Source organism: Anser brachyrhynchus (assembly GCF_964034855.1).
Source record: "Anser brachyrhynchus genome assembly, chromosome: 4".
NCBI classification, from domain to species: domain Eukaryota; kingdom Metazoa; phylum Chordata; class Aves; order Anseriformes; family Anatidae; genus Anser; species Anser brachyrhynchus.
Window position 1 is genome coordinate 46,172,054 of NC_137698.1, and position 17,421 is coordinate 46,189,474.

A 17,421-nucleotide genomic window follows, 5' to 3' on the forward strand; every position below is an offset into this window, starting at 1 on the left:
CAGCACACCAGGAACATTTTGCTCCCGACTGAGAGTGAGTAAGGGAAGAGGTTGGAAAATACAGCACCTTCACAATATGTCATTTCTCATTGTAACTAAAAGCTGTCATGGCATGAGGGAAGAATGTAGAAAAAAAAAAAAGGAGCAGGAAAGAAAGCATATGGAAAACACAGGAGGAGAAGAGTGTGAAATATGGAGGAAAACAGCAAGGAGAGAATGGGAATGGAGTGGGTGGGTAAATTAAGAGCATATAAATAGTAGAAGAGGAAAAGGAATAGGAAAGGAGAAAAAGCTTGAAGACCAGGCCTTTTTTTCTAGCTCTAATCTAGTAATTAGGCCCGTATGACTAGGTCTTGGTGCCCATAGAGCTTCTGTCAGGAACATATTTAAATCTTGTCAAATCAAACACCTGCTTGAGGCTTGTTTTCATCCGCCCATGCCTCACATTGCCTTCCACGAGACCACACGTTTCAGCATCCCCACAGAAGATGGAGATGGAGTATGTCCCATGCTGGGGCAGGGTCTTAGCTAGGAGGTGACACAGGGATCCGCACCCAGACAGAGCATACTTTATATTATTTCCATTACGAATGATACGGTCTTATCCTTTCAGAGATTTCAAAACTGCTAATTCACTTCTCCCAGTTTACTATGGAATCATTTTCCCTTTATTTCCACAGGATTATCTTGTTTTCATTTCTTCAGTTGCTGCCATTTCTGCATGTTTTTGTTTTGTTTCTTTTTTTCCCTTCCTATTCTCTCTTTCACAATTTGAAAAACTCACAGCTAAAGGAGTGAGGAGAATTGCTCCTTGATTTCTACTGGAAGCACCAGATGACCTCTCCTCCCTCCCCTTTACTTGGTGTGGCGAGCACTGCGCCCCAGCACTGCTCTGGTCCTGTGGCTGCTCAGGGACTGACCAAGTAAGCAGGGAAATCTGAGCCAGGATCGGCAGAGACACCTGGTATCAGGCTGAAGCACAGAGCCAGAGAGGGAGCAATTCCATTTGGTGATTGCTGTCAAGGTTTCATAATCTGTTTCTGTTTCAATGAGGAATTAAACAATCCCTTTCAAACATTTCTGCGAAACAGAATTGTGGTGAAACATCTGTTTTCTGGCTGAAGATGAAGATACATTTTCTCTCAGTTAGGATACAATCAGGGACCTAGATCCTTCCAATTAAATGTTTTGCTAGTACCTCCATTAAATATTTTTTAAATATTTCAGCTGCTCAAGCAGAGCATATTTGCACATCGATGACAAAAGTGTAGTCAATGAGGGGAGAACAGTGTTGCAGGATGTAAAACTTCACTCTACAGATGAACAGGCAAAGCAGCTGCAGCCTTTAAGAGAGGAATACAAGGCCAGAAGCCTTTGACCTACCGACAGTCAGTACTGGCTATCTCGCTCCTTTATTCCCTTCATTTTTCATTATCGCAGCATTTGCCATGAATTAATCTAGCATTGCCAGTGACAAGAGAGCAAGCTTGGACTGCACCTCACCTTTCCTAAATAGATCTGCTTCCTCTGTTATTAAAAAGCGGAACTAAATAACGCATCTATCTTCTAAAACTCAGGAACTTACTGGCATTAGTGTATCAATGCTATTTGATGATTTCTTGAGCATGCATTTAATGGAGGCTACCTTCTGCAAGGCCACAGGTTACAGTACCATTCCTCAGATTAATTGTTCTTTTGCCATTAACAGCTCCTTCTCTTCCCGATTGTAACACTGTGAAGGACCATGAATTTTTAATGGACCTTTTCTTAAGGTTACTGCTCAGGTATGCTATATATATTAAATACCCAGGAAGTAAAAATAAATAAATAAATAAATCTCTATTGTGTTCATTTTTACAAATAGCCTACTTTAGACCCTCTCAATAAAACATTCAAAGAAAGATGCCATTTATTAATTGTTCATTACAAATAATTGGTTTATGCATGAATAAAGCACATTCCACCTGCACCAATTTCTCAGGAAACGTATTGATTTCATATTTCCTTTCTTCAAGCTCTATTTCACAAGGGTTAATTTAATTCGTGGCAGTGAAAATTAAAAGCATTTCAGATTCAAAGAAAAACAGGGCTAGAGAGAAAGAAACAAATTGCATTAAATGCAACCTTTGTCCGAGGTCTTCTGTTGTGACCTGAGCCTGCTCTCTACCAAGCCACTGAAAACACTACGCAGGAGAGAAATCCTAGGTATTAGTGCTCCAACTAGCACCAAATACATGGAGGAAAAAAAAGTTCAGAGGAGGTACAAAAATTTTTCATGCTAAATACTTTTCCACTTAAGTTTCATCTATAGAAGTAATTTGTATTTGCAAAAAGCTTTTTCAAAGGTTATGTTTAGGTAGTCACTGTTAAAATATTGAATATGAACTTGCTTATTTTTAGCAGTGTTTAAAATTAGGTAAAATCAAGTAAAATTAAAAATTTGTGGGATTTTTTATATGCCACCGAAAGGGGATACTGAATTACAGTGAGAGTTATTTTGAAATATTAAAAATGTTGTTGCTAAGGATTAAAATCTACTAACTACTGAGCAGAAGACTCTTGCTTTTCTTGCTTTTTCTTATTGAGGATTCTGAACTTCAAATTTCCACGATGTTTTTCCTATCCTCTCAGCTGTGAAAGTCTTTGGAGTCCAGTAGGGATACTGAAGATAAATACACTGAACTTCAGTATTTCCTCAGAAGTAGAGAACACAGTGTTACAGAAAGTGTTACTCACTTCTGTGAACTGTCAACTCATTCTAGCATAAGTAACTAAACCTTTCCCAGAGAAAAATAGATTTCAAGTCCATTAGCTTGGACTAACTAACCTTGTGTTTTCTTGATGTCAATTCACAGAGTTTGGTTTCAAGAACTGTCTTCCGTGGATCCTTCTCAAAGAGTTGAAATTGGAGTTGCACAGAAAAAAATATCGAAAGTAACATTATCTGATGTATGTGTTTTTTTTTTCTTAGTCTGTTTCCAAACTCTGCTTCACAGAGCTCTTACGGAATCTTTGCAGCATCAGTTGTGTTCACACAGTGCTAGGCAGTTCCTTCTTGCCCTCAGGAGGCATGGAGCCAACAAAAAGAAGAGGGGAAACTGGCAGCAAACAACAAAAAAAAAGAAGCCACGCTCTCTTTTTTCCCCTCCTCTGAAAGGAGAATTTACAACATACGAGTACTTCTTAATGCTACATCTACATGCACACCGCTCCCATTGCTTCACCTTGGACATGAAGCGTGGGAGGTGCCACAGCTGAAAACAGGACAAACCAGCACCTCTAAGATACAGCCTGCAGCATTACTGCAGTTCTGGAGAATTGCACTGCACAAGAACACTGCTGGGGCCTTCGCAGAAAGCACAGTTTCAGTATGAGTTGTGCCGGACACATGACAATCTTGCTGGACTCACAGTAAGATTAAAAAAAGTAGAGTTCAGGGCTTTGCTGCTGGAATCAGAGAGGCACCAGAAGTGGTCCCTTCCCAGCCAGGGCACAGCAGTCACTCACCTGGATCTACCTCTCTCCTCCAACATCACTTGCTGTGACCACAGAACTGACACAACCAGGAGACTCGTCTGCCTTAGGCGGTGTTTACATTATGGTGGCCTAGATTGCAAAATACTCCTTCTCAGAGGAGGGTGTAATAAGCAGAGAGGACATAGTTTGATTTTCACATTTCAGCTCAAGCTTGCTAAGCTCAAAAGGTTTAAAAAACCATAAACATTTCCATAAAGTAGGCAGTATCTTTACAGCTCACTTTCAGAAAAAGATTGTTTCAGAAAGGTTAAGTTTCACATTTGCGTGCAGATCATAGAATCACAGAATGGGTTGGAAGGGACCTTAAAGCCTATCCAGTTCCAACCCCCCTGCCATGGGCAGGGACACCTCCCACCAGACCAGGTTGCCCAAAGCCCCATCCAGCCTGGCCTTGAGCACCTCCAGGGATGGGGCATCCACAGCTTCTCTGGGCAGCCTGTGCCAGTCCCTCACCACCCTCTGAGTGAAGAATTTCTACTTTGTACCTAATTTTAGTTTAAAACCATTTTAAACCATTTTAGTTTACAACCTCTTAGTATAAAGGTTACTCCATTACTCCTTGTCCACTGCAGGCCCTAGTAAAAAGTCTCTCCCCGTATTTCTTATCAGCCCCCATTTAAGCATTGAAAAGCTGCAATAAGGTCTCCCTGGAGCCTTTTTTAATCCAGGCTGAACAACTCCAGCTCTCTCAGGTGAATGCTCCCAATATTGAAAAGGACAAGCCAAAATTTCCAGGCCTAAGTCCCTAAGCTCATAAAGTAGACTTCAAGCACCTACTCCAGATTTCAAGGATTTGCACATGACTGCTAATGGAGGAGAAGATATTAACATAACTGTAAGGTGGGTGACTTCTTCGGGTGCTTGAGCATGACCCTGCTCAAGCCTAGGACTCTGGCACAGACAGCAGAATACCCAGGGTCCCACTAAGGGCAAGACGGTGCCATTTATTTTGGCTGTACCAAGTGATGTTCATTAAAGCAAGCTCAAAAGAAAAGAGATAGCCTAAGAGAAGTCAGAAATTAATAACTTCTCAGATCTGGGCTCCAACCAGTTCAAAAAGCTTTTCTACTGACAGCAGGTTGTTTTCAACACTAAGTATGAAGCATTCATCTTTATCCTTTGAAGCTGTGCCATTCACACCAATATATACACAAGGGTCCTGAAATGGATACTTACTAAAACAAAATGCCTGTTCAAAATGAATACCTTTTTCAACTTCAAACCACATTGTACACAGAAGTTCTTTGGAGCTTTTTAAAGACAAAAGCAAGAAAAATAAAGGCAAGGAAAAAATTTTAAACAATTCTGTCCCTATGCACCAAGCAGTAATGTAAAATAGAAAAGTTATGTCAAAGTGAACCACTAAATGGGTATGCTTTCTGCAAATCAAGCCAATACAAATTTCATAAAACTTTCCCCGTTAGAGGTACAAACCATCTGTTAAAAGAATAACATTCTAGTGCCATAATATTTTCACTGTTCCAACTGAATGTGAAGTTGTGTATTGCATTGAAACAATAATATCAGATATCATAAAAATGTGTTGAGACTCATGACAGCATGATCCCTGAAGGCAGCCTGATGGTGGGAACTGAAATCTTAATTTTGGAAGTACTGCTGAGATGTAGTTTTCTTCCAAGAATTAGGGTACTGGTGCATTAAAGTTTTTTAATAGGCATCTATAAAATTGAATATTACTTTACTATGGTTTCCTAACAAATAATTAATTCTAGCATGTTTTGTTTATATTTGGGAATTTAATTTTCTCATTCAGTTTTTTACATGACATTTAGCGATGGGTTAGCCATGCTAACAATTAAGAATGCTTTGCCCATAAGAAGTAAAATCAGTATTTTTGATTATTTTTCATCATTTATTGTGCTAACACAGACCAGTTTCAAAGCTTCTATCTATTCCCAATCCCTCTTTCTATAACAGAGATAACAAATAACTTTTCAAAGTAAGAATGGTTCTGGAACGTAGTTTATTTGAGCAGAAACTTTTGGCTGTCCTTAATTTATTTGGTTCTGGATCACGCTAACAGCACTACTTTTTGCTCATTAAGGTCTAAATAGCATGTACAAAAATAGCTAAGATAATGTATAAGAAAATGCAAGGTTTTGCAAACAAAACAATATATTTTAATAATTTCTACAATGTTTTATTTTCACATTTCACAGGCAAATTTATGAGTACCTGACAGCAGTAAAAATGACTAATCACAACTGTAGCTGCGATCACGTGAAGCTTCAGGGTACGACCAAGGTCGTAGCAGTAATTTAACAAATGTATAAGTCTGGTTATTTTCTGTCATATAGATATTTGGATCATTAAGATGAAGGAAGTGAATGCCAGGGTTATGCTAGACATAAAAGTAAAGGTAGAGCATTTACAGGAACCACTCTCTTGCTTTCTCATTTCCAGAGAGGTCACAGAAGTGTACACAAAAGGTATCTATCCTGTGACAAAAACTATCAACTCTTAGGTGTAATCACTTTGTAAAATTCATCATTTATGAAATTCCCCCTGTTCAGACTGCTCAAAGATATACTGTATTATTTTGTTACCAGGATGGATGGTGGCTGTACTCACCTCATTGATTTAACCTTATTTCAGAACTACAGTAGCTTAGGGCCACGATTTGAAAAGAACCTGGTATCCAGCGACTTCCATTAACACTTTCTGTGTTGATCATGTAGGCACTGGAGCTATTCACTTTTAAAAATAAGTTGAAAAAGACTTCACCTTGAATCCTGCTCCAGTTCATTAACATCACAAAGACAACATATCTAGAGATTTCCCATTACTCACCCTGAAGTTTTCTTCTGCCTGCTGCTGTCATTCCCCATTTGTGCAAGGAGAGAAAAGCCCTTGTTCTCTACCTTAAGGCATCTAGTCATGCTGTGAAGCCTTTTTTTTTTTTTTTTTAACCAAGAGAACTCCTGAAAGACATTGCCATGGGAATCAAAGTAGGGCAGCAGATACTTGAAGCTGCATGATAATCAAAAGATGTGCCAAAGCTCCAAATTAAGAGATACACTAGTTTTTCATAAGCAACTGCAGATGATCCTTTATCTTATTAGAACCCACAGTATTTGCATATGTTTGAATCTTGAATAACTGATTTTGTTGCATTCATTTCTTTTTCAAACCTTTTCTAATTATTTAGACAGCTTTTATAAACTCCATAAATTTCCAAAGAATCGTGTGTAGATATTAACTAAAATACTCTTTAAAAGGAGAGGAAAGAAAAATGTCCAAAAAAGTATGAAATTACTTCACAACTGAGTTTGAAAAGGTGTTACACCATAGTAAGGAATACACTGCAAAAGTAATTTACAGTACTTACTGGGCTCTAAAGATCAATATTTCAAATATGTACATGTGGAGCACTACACATAATAAGCTATCCACTTTCAGAGCAGTGTTATTCTTAGAGTAAGCCAAAGAAAGGTTAATTTCTACTGTTTATACAGGCAGCAATTATAGAACAGATTTAATAAGAGCAGGCTAAGAACAAGTTTGAAAGGGTTTTCATTTCATTTTCAGCTGCTTCTAAAATATCTCGTCACAGTTGCCTAGGTTGTGGTGCTTTATTATGACTTTCTGATTTACCCCTTGAAGAGAAACTTACTAGTTTTGCAAAAAATGCAACAACATGCCAGCTTCTTCCAGGAAGAGAAGACTGTGGAGTGCAAACACTAAGGGAAGCTATGAAAAATACATTTACATTCAGCTGTTCTGTTATGCAAGGTCATATGCACAAAGAACTAGTGATCATGTATCAACTGCAGATCTGCAACAGGAGCAAAAAGAAAAGCACCAAAGGAAAGATTCTTGCATTTGTTAGCTCTGCTTTTAGGTCACCCTCACAGCAAAAACATCCCTAAAACCAGGCATAGCAGCTCAAATGATAATATCCCCACCGCCCCAGTTTCTCTGCAGCAGAGTTGTTTTTGCCTGCAGTTCTCCTGTAGGAAAACAATTTGCCATAGATGAAAAAAAAAAAAAAAAAGCAAAAGATGAAGTTGCTCAGCTATAGCCTGAACATTTGCACTTAGAGTATACCATTGAAGCTAGGAAGACTTCCTCTGAAATTTGAGTTCAAGCAGCTAAACTGAAGTTTCTTTTTCCATGTCTTAAATTATTTGCTCCCTGTGAGAGTACAGAACCTCACAGGGCTCATTTGGACAAATGCTCAGATTTAAGCCTGAATATGAAGAGCCAGGTGGCTCAGCTGTTTGCATCCATATTCTTGCATCCCCACGTAAATGCAGGCTTCTCTTTCACTCCATATTCAAGCTACAGCAAGAGCCAAAAGAGACTGATTAAACAATCTGGGCTCAAGCAGCCAACTAAATCCCCAAACTATCATCATTGACCTCAAAAGCCAGTTAAATTATTTTTTGTCACCTTCATAAATTATAGGATTTCTATGATACCTAATTCAACAGGAAGAAAAGCATACCTTCTTTACCCACCAAATTTTAAACAGTTTGATAGGTCCTCTTTAGTCCCCTGACACAGAATAACTAGAAGATCTTATACCTACTTCATGTCCAGAGACTTAACAATAAGAATAAAACAAAGATTTCTTTTTTAATTCCCTTCAAATTGAAATTAATTATTCAACCAATGTTCCAATGTTTTTCTAGTTGTTCTCCCTACATATAAATGAAATGCATACACATCCATAGCTATTCAGGCCTCCAGCACAAGTAAGTATCTTCAGACATGCAGATACAGTCTCAAAGACAACTAGAAGTCAGGCCACTAAACCTAACCTTGCCACATTTTTTTTTTTTTTAACTATAGCAGTGCTGAGAGCTAGAAACAGAAATGCAGAAGTCCACATTTCTCTGCAGCAGCAATGCAGCTTTTGTACACTCAGTGCAAGTCTCAGTAACAGGGCTCCCTCCTACCCTCATCTCATCCCTCCCCACGGCCCCTCTAGAGCTACACCATTCCACAAAGCCACCATGGTATAATGCTATACGTTAGTCCATAACAAAAGCTCAAGAGCTTTCGTTTGTTCCCTTGCACGTTTTCTTATTAGGCTAAGTTACATGATAGTTTAATGTAAGCTAATGCAGGGAAACCTCATTATGCGAAGTGTGGGGGGAAGCCAATACAAATATCAAAGCCTAGCAGCTGTTGACGTGTTTTTGATATCTTATTAATGCTTTAGTAAGGTCTCTTGGATAAAGCCTGGAAATCAAACCCACACACCACAACACAAAGGGCTCATAGAGGAGGCACAGTGATAGATTTGGACATTGCTTACTGATCTACAGTGAAATTGCCTTCTGGAAGCAAGAAAAGCAAATATCATGAACAGGTATATTAGAAGCACTGTGGTGAAATTTGTTGTTCATCATTGAAGTGATGGGGCTAAGACCTATCAAAGGGACACATGCACTTTAAAACACATGACAAAAGAAAAGCAATCCTTCAGAAAAAAAAAAATAAAAAGTCTTCCATTCTAAGAAGAAGTGTTAGCTGTGGGAGTTCATTTTCTGGAGAAATGACAGTAAGCTCAGATGAAGGACAATCACCCCAGACCCCCCAAGAACAGCACACTAGAGTTTTATCAGGACCTCTTGCAATTTCTCTCCAAACATCAGAGCTAGCACCCAGCTGCATTTAGATACTGAAACATAAGTGTGCCAGCGCTGTGCCACAGGATGACCTTCTTTCTCTTAGTCTGTGGTCCAGGCAGCACAGGGACCAGAGACCTGGAAAGTGACACCTGCTTTTTGCTGCTTCACCATCTGTTAGCATGAGGAAAGGGTAACTTGATAAGCTTTCAGACACAGTGGCTATCTGCAATGCAAGCCTGGCAACAGTATGAATGTATTAGCAAAGGTGTCTACGTGCAATTCAAACATATTATTAAAGCTTTTTTTTTTTGCCTGGAGATTAACCATGAAGAATTTCTTATTTGCTGTTGTGTTTTTTTTTTTTTCCTCTTAGAAAAGTCTCTGATAAAAAATAGGGAACAAAAATATTTTCTTCTGAAGCTTAGACCCAATATAACTAAGTTATTCTATCAAGTCTGAATGTATTTTGTGTCAGAAGTTGGGACAAAAATAGAAATTTTTAGTTAGAGCTGGAGTGGTATTAAAGTAAAAAAAGAGCATTTGTTTTTCATTTTCTGCAAGCAAAACCATGAATATTCCTACTATATTTTGCTTCTGATTAGTTTTTAGTATTGAAAATTAAAATCAGTTAGAACAATTGCCTTGGTACTAAAGGGAATCACCACCATCTAGAGTAAAAGTTTGCAGAAGTGTTTATTTTTGGAAGTAAATCCAGACCAAGCAGCAGAGAAGAGATTGGTTAACTTCAAATTCAGTCTTTGAAAATTATTTTTTTCCCCTTTTTTCTTTTTCCAGAGTAACATAGATTGTTTCTAACCTAGATTGTTTCACAGAATAAGTCTCTAAAAACAACTCTTAAATTCCACATAGAGGACTTAAATCTCACAGTTACATAGGCAGGGATGAGAACAAGCAAGTTTTCTTTTTCTGTGCCATTATCACAGCCAATCTAGAACAAACAGAACAGGAACCTAACACATCTAATGAACTGGGGATTTCTAACATGACCTCTCCCTTGCACCAGGGAGCAGCAGCAGTACAGAGAAAGGAGGCAGTAACACTCAATTGCCAGGCTGCAGCTTCCTCGGGGCCACAGTTTGCAGCAAAAAAACATCTATCCTGGTGATATCTTCAGATAATATTGAACTTTAAATTATAGCTCCTTTATTTCCAGGGCAGGAAACACAGACAGTTGGCTGGATCAAGTCTCTCCCCTCACCTGTGAAAAGCCTTTTTCACAGATCTGCTGGAGAGCTTTAGCTCACAACAGCACCCAGTGGTCTTAGCTCAGGTGCTCCATGGTTCAGTACCTGCTTTGATGGGTAAAGAGTTTGTTACACAAGTCATTGCAGAAGATCCGGGTAAGAATTTAGGCATCTTATTGTCATCAAATAAAGTAGACATTCATTAAACAAAACAGGACATAATCATTAGCTTTAATCAATGGCTTCAAGAAAAGAAAATGAAGACACACAAAACAGTTTGTGGGTAGAGAAATTCGTAAGAGATCACATTCAGTAATAAAGAAAAAAGGGGTTAAATGTTCTTGTTATATTCACGTGAAGAGCACCTCCTTTGGTAAGGATACTCATCTTAATTTGTTATAGAGGGAAGGAAACTGACAGCTCATATCATTAAATAGACCCAGTTTTGAAGTTGCCTTAACTCAGTGTTCTGCATGAACACTGCATGCTCCTTTCTCATTCCAAGTCATCTGAGATTTATGGGCAATTGAAAGCTGGGAACTGCAAAAGGAACAGAGGGAACAACTGTGCTTTTATACATCCAGGTGGCAGAATAAGTAAAACTGAAAAATGAGCACTGATGTGCTGGGGTTTCAATTTTTTTTTTCTCAAGTGTGAGCTGGGTCCTAGAGAAAAGTCAGGGAGTAGAAGTAGGAACTTTTGGTTAGAAAAATTGATTGAAACTCCAGAAGATTTTCCACAGTCTTCAGAAAATGCAGGAACAAATTTGATCAAAGTACTCTTTTGCACATTATGGAGTACACATTTTACCTTTGCCTGTGTTACTTCTATTCTAATCAGTCCAGCTAAAGACTGTCTTATAGTATGTCTAAAGTCTTGCAAAACTAAACTCCACTCTTCCCCCAGATATGATTGTATCCCCATGTATTTATGTCAATCATCTACACTAAACTGGTGATTAGCAAGAAGAGTCTAGAAAAGATGCAAGTCTAGCATTCCAGATCATAAACAGTCTTTAATTCAGGGAAAAGTTCCCTTTGAGTAGGTTATTTCATATGATCTTACAATGACATTTCTTGCACTTCCCCCATGATAATTTGCTGCTTGCCACCACCGTCTACAGTGGTGATGAGATCATCAAGCTGAACTAATTCAGCATGATGGTACACTTTTTTCACTGTAATTAATCCTCCACATTTTCATTATGGAATTACTATTTTTCTTCAGAAAGTGTGCCATTATTGTTCTTTTACCTCAAGAAACTCCCTAATTTTACCACTACCAGTGAGGACTGTACTCCCAGGGCACCAGAGAGTACCTGGTTCCAGCTTGTCCCAGTCTGCAGAGCGACGCTGACTGATTGGTGTTGTGACTTAAGCACGTCTCAGAGGTTTTACTAAATTTCAAATATATTCATATTTCCTTGGCCAAGGGATTGGCTCATTCTCTGGAGGTTTCCAATTTTAGATGGCTCCAAAATGGTACTAAAAACATTCTCCAAGAAAAGCAGGGCTGTCACTCTGAGGAAGGTTTTTAGGGTGTGTGGAACACTGCTTAGCTGAGGAATGTCTGCATTTCTATGTAGCAAAGAGCACGCCATGCTAATGCAAGTATTTCATACTGGAATAACACTTACTTCATTCTGGTAAGGTGAAGAGTTTCAGTTTCCTCAAACACCCTGAATATTTTGCTGCCTGAGTAGTATCTGTCCTTTCAATAATCAAGGAAATCTTTATATGATGCTATAATGTCTGCATACTTAATAGGCTAGAAGCAGCTATCTGTATGAAAAGCCGTATGATTGAAAATGATGCAAGAATGAAGACTTTCAGCATTTTCTGTTGATAACTAAATTATTTTTTTTTTTAAATCCTTGAATTATAGGGACAAATTCTTATTACATTCAAGGCCTGTCAGTCAACTATAGATCATGTATAAGAATTCAAGTTTTCACAAGTAATCTGAGGTTATCCAAATTGTACTTGTATACATGCACAGTTTGAGCTTGGTTACTTTATTTTTCAGATCTCTGAACTGCCTGAAATCTTTGGTCCAGCTAGGGAAAAGCGAGCTATTCCTCAGCATTAGTCCCCAAAAACATGATTTAAAGTTGTAGCCAAAGCATGGAATGGAATAATCCACATGAACAAACAATTACAAGTTTATGTTAGTTCATTTTCACATGCAAACAGGCATATCATTCCTCTGCTTCCCTTCTCTTCAGGGATCAGGACCAGAAGCATCAAAATAGAGTAAGAAACACTTCTTCCACTATTCCTTTCCTGGCTGAAATCAGGAAAGGCTGGAAGTCTCACAGGAAAGACTTATTCCATGATTTTCCGACAGCAGAACTTTAAGGATGCTTCCAATAAGTGGAGAGATTTGAATGATTCTGTCCCTCAGCCAGATTTCCCTAGCTATTCATTAAGCTATGTTATTCTGATCATTGGTCAATTCATCTAGTTTATTTTGGCTTTCATCTGGGTGAGCATTTCTTCCATTTTCTCCAAACTTGACAGAAAGCACAATATTGAGAAATTAAGAAGGTTTAGAGCTTAAGACTCCTAAAAGTTTGACTTAGAAATTTAACAGATTCCTTTGAGAAGCCTAGGCACTCACAGACTGGCTTTTAGAGACTTTCAGCTCTTCTGTATGCAGATCAGTGCCTGGTGTGAATTTCAGAAAATAGCTCGGGAACTAAACTTCTTCAGAAATATTTTTGTTACTGGCTAAGATGTTCTGAAGTCACAAGGAAATCTTCTGGAAAGTTATTTATATCAATAGCTATCACACCACTGAAGTCAACCAATCTAATCATCCCTAGAGAGTTACAACAATAGGAATTATAAATAGCTAAAATATCCTGGATATCTCCAGCAGTATTTTAAAAACATTGGTCATACAGACTAGTAACTAAGAACAAATCTTAGGACATGACCTCTCAATTTGAATATCAGAATATGTGCTCACTTGTCACTGCCAAATGGCTTTCCTAAGGCCAGATGCTTTATTCTAAGCAAAACACACTTAATGCAACAGACAAAGGTGAATACAAAGGCAGAGAATAGATGGTCCGTCTCATCACTATATAGCTAGGAGTCACTAAAAGTTTATGTACATGTGTTTGGTAAGGAAATGTAATAGATGAGACAAGCTAACAAAAAGCACTCAATTTTTGATTAACATGAAGACTACATTCAAGATGAGTTTGTTTTGAGTCCATTTGTAGATGAATTTTAAATTATCATCTTCAATGCAGTTTAAGCATATCCAGAAGAGATGGACTTCAATGAGGCATGTATGTTTGTTTTATAACTTAGTTCCCTGTTCACTTCAAATTCAAAGTGTTTCAGGTAGTAAAATTTGCATTATTTCAACACCATATGCATGGTTTTAGTTCTTTGGTGGAACTACACACACTGCCTCCATCTCATGAGTACTGCCTGAGGATATCTCAGTTTCCCTTTTCACTGTGTGCTTTGCAGCCTTCGGCAGTTCCTTCATACCCAGCTACAAGCAACCAAAGATCTCCCTACACATAGCTCCCCAGCCATCCACATTGCATAATGTTTCTAACGCAGACAAATGCAGTCAGACAACATTGAGGTAGACCTCACCTGATATTGTCTTAAAACATTACCAGTGTCCCTGCTGAGAGTGTGACCAAAGCCATTTTACATGAAACTAAGAGGACATGAAGCACAACTTCAAATGCCAGAAAAGAATGTTGCCAGAAAATACTTTGCAGCACTTGCAAGCCAGGACCACTTTCTGTAATGGTCATTTCTTTTTGTTCAGTGAAAGAGATGAAGGAAATTCTGAATAGTTTGAAAACTGCAAGACAAATTGTCTACATGCTGGGAAGTGTCCTGGAAAAAGTTAGGTAAAATGAAAAACTTAGGAAGTGGTGATTACACATACCAGCACTTCTTATACATCTTTATAATGCAGTCTACTTTTTTTTTCCTATCTTCAAAAAGTATCTAGGTAGCTAATAAGCAGCACATTATATTCAGTTCTGCTACTGGAACCCACTTGTTCCAGACCTGTACCATCCAGTTCTGTTACAGGACCTTGTCTGCCAAGATACTCTTTATTAGAAAGAAACAGAAAAGGACATATCCTGACCCCTTCCCTTTAGTGTTTGTGTAGTTATTAAAGGGTGAGTGCACGGTTATACTGACAGTTTAATCTGCCTAATTATTTTCATTAAACACTTAGGCTTTCAAGAACATCAGACTTCAGTCAGGTTGAAATTTCTTCTTGTACTCTGGAAATTTTTTTTTATTTTTTTTAAAGTTTGATATAAAATAGTTCAGCCTTTTTTGGAACAAACTTAGCGAAGGATGTTTTTGCCAACATTCATATTTTTCATCTGTTTTCTGAAGAACCATAATGATTTATAACAGGAGCTTAAAATCTGGCAGCAAGACAACCCTCAAGTTAGCATGGTATCTTTTGTCCCCAGGAAAACCCCATTCTTATTCAACTGGGTTAACAGTTACAGAAACATCCCAGTTGGTATTTATAGAACAGAAGCTGTAACATTTCGCAGTTTTTTCAATACTGCAAGAGGAACATGCAAACTCTGAAGCCTGCTGGACCCCTTGTCCTGAACAGGTACTACACATCTGAAGATAAAGCTCTGGACAGCTTTATCCTGAGCAGATTTCCATGTGTTTTTTTTGGTTTTTTTTTGTTTGTTTGTTTGTTTTTAACAGCAACTATGTCATCAGCAGAAAGAGTACAATAAAAATATTTAGCAAGAGAAGTTAATTGAAAGTTAATTTCTCCACATTATTTATACATGTCAGGAGAGATTAAAGCCTTTCAAGGTTGTATTGATCTATTCATCCTGTATAATGAGTTCCCTAGAATTTAAGGGCTATTTCTTCAGTTGTTATAACTCAGTTCTGTTAAGAGTTACATTGGTTTACCCCGACTAATATTCTTTAGCTAAGCTGCCAAGCTAATAAAACCATTTTAGCTGTACTTTTAAACTAATTCCCAAATATTATCTGAAAGGTTTCTTCAGTGCAAAAAACCCACCCCAGTATAGGCCACAGCCCTGAATCCATTGCACAATCCATATTACTGGTCAGTAAGTGATCATGAGGGTACCCTAGGTTACTGCTTCCTCATGATGAGTTCAGAGAGAGGGCGAAAACAGTTTGAAAAACATTTCAAATTTCAGCAGAGTTTTTCAGACTTTGCAGACACAGAAGTCACTCAGATGTCCAAAGGGACAGCCTTAGCAAGCCCTGTCATTTTATGACAAATTGGACCATGGTATTTTAGAAGGGATTTAGTTGGGATTGCTAAACACATGCCCAAAAGAGAACTGCTTCTTGGATTTTTTCAATCAAGTAGCACTATATTTGGACTGGAAACAGCCCGTGGACAAGCAGGAATAACCATTAGAAGGCAAGTGAGAAGTTTCAAGCAGATGATACTACAGTCAAGGAAGAAACAACTTGAATGTATCTGGGCACGTTTCCATACTGACTCAAGCAACACTTTTTCCCATGACATCAGACTCAAAACAACCAATATATTATAGCCCATATGTTGATTAAAGAAAACCCAAGCAGTGCAGAGGCATGCACCAGCCTACCGAGCACCGACTGAACAAAAGCTGGACTGCTTGCAAGCCATGGGAGTTAATAAAACAAATAAAAAGCCCCAAGTTTTCAGGATAAGGAGCCTGAGTAAGACTTCTCAGCAAGATGAGGTTGTGAACACTGAGGTAAGACTGAAAGTAAATTGGCTGGATAAATGTTATACAGTCTAACTAGATGACAAATACAATAAATGAGCAATGCTTTGAATATGCAGCAGTGATAAGGCTCAGAAATCTGAAAAGTTGGTTACAGATAATGTACTTAGAGAACCTGCTACCTAAAGTCATGTGGCATTTACATAGGAAGTTTGGACTGTAGAATGGTTTGTAATTGGTGTTCAGAAGATCTTCTGGCAGATAAAGGGTTTTCCAGCAATATAATGCTGAGAATAAACATGCAAAGAAATACATAAAAGCTGTTTTCACAAGAATAATGCTACTTTCATAAAACTGATTGCATTTTAGGAGAAGAACAGCTAGAACGCCATCCTCACAAGATGCCAACAATCAATCTATTGAGAACAGTTAGTAAATCATACCATTTAGCAACTTAAAATGACATGGTGTATTCTGAAATCAAAACAGAAACTTATACTGGATGAGAAAGAAGTACTTGCTAGGACTAGCATATTGATGCTCTTTAGGAAAGAATTGGGAACTGCACTCTTACTTTAAGATGGCCTAACGACAGTAATGGCTTACTGCATAAAGCTGAATTTACTAACTGAATTTACTGCACTATCGAACGCTGAATTATCTGATCTGCTTATCCTGTGTAATAAGAGGCCACAGGCCATCTTCGTTCCCTCTCAGAACAACAAGAAGTCAAAATCAGAAAGGAGTCCTGTCAAATGAAGATAAATATGAATAGAAGTATGAAGTAGACAGGTTATGAAGTTTCAATTATTTTAGCAAAAATGATATAAGCTCATCAAGACCAGTAGCCATGGAATATCATTAAATAAAATGTAATGTCATTGAGGTTAAAATGAGAACACCTAGGTTTACAGAAGAATGGATAATTGTTCTTTGTTTGTACAGTACTGAACACATTCACAAAAGGTAAGAAATGCCTTGTTCGTTAGCCAGATTTCTGAAGACAGTTCACTTATAGGTTTCTTCTGTTTTAAATGAATATATTTAAAGGAATATAAATTTGTTTATACTGCTTACAAAAGCTTCAGTCCAGGAATGACTGGTTAGCATCAAACTATACAGTGAAAGACTTACTTAAAAGAGCAATGTAAACAAATTGGGCAATTTTAATTCTTTGCCATTCAGTTTGGATCTCTGCATCCATCTTTGACAGATACTTGTCTGTAGAGATATTTAGGTAACAGCATACTTGATTAAGCTCTGATACTGTCAAAAAAAAAGAAACGTGCTTCTTCCAAGCAAATGATCTTCCTAAAATAGTCTCAAGAGCAAGCTGTTATCTGTCAAGAGAACCCTTAAGGTT

The 17,421-nt window shown here is 38.0% G+C and overlaps 1 protein-coding gene and 1 long non-coding RNA gene across 4 annotated transcripts in view; one reads left to right on the forward strand and one right to left on the reverse strand.

Annotated features, from left to right (window-relative positions):
• LOC308194997 overlaps positions 1-17,421 on the reverse strand; it is a 68,343-nt gene that overhangs the window by 16,320 nt on the left and 34,602 nt on the right. The gene's annotated exons all lie outside the window — the stretch shown is intronic.
• The window catches only part of PDE5A (phosphodiesterase 5A), a 135,250-nt gene continuing 133,612 nt past the window's right edge, over positions 15,784-17,421 (forward strand). The window contains exon 1 of one of the 3 annotated variants that reach the window (XM_080591622.1): positions 15,784-16,088. The gene's annotated coding sequence lies outside the window, so the exon portion shown is untranslated. The remainder of the gene's footprint in view (positions 16,089-17,421) is intronic. The other 2 variants (XM_080591621.1, XM_080591624.1) reach the window with 2 other exon arrangements.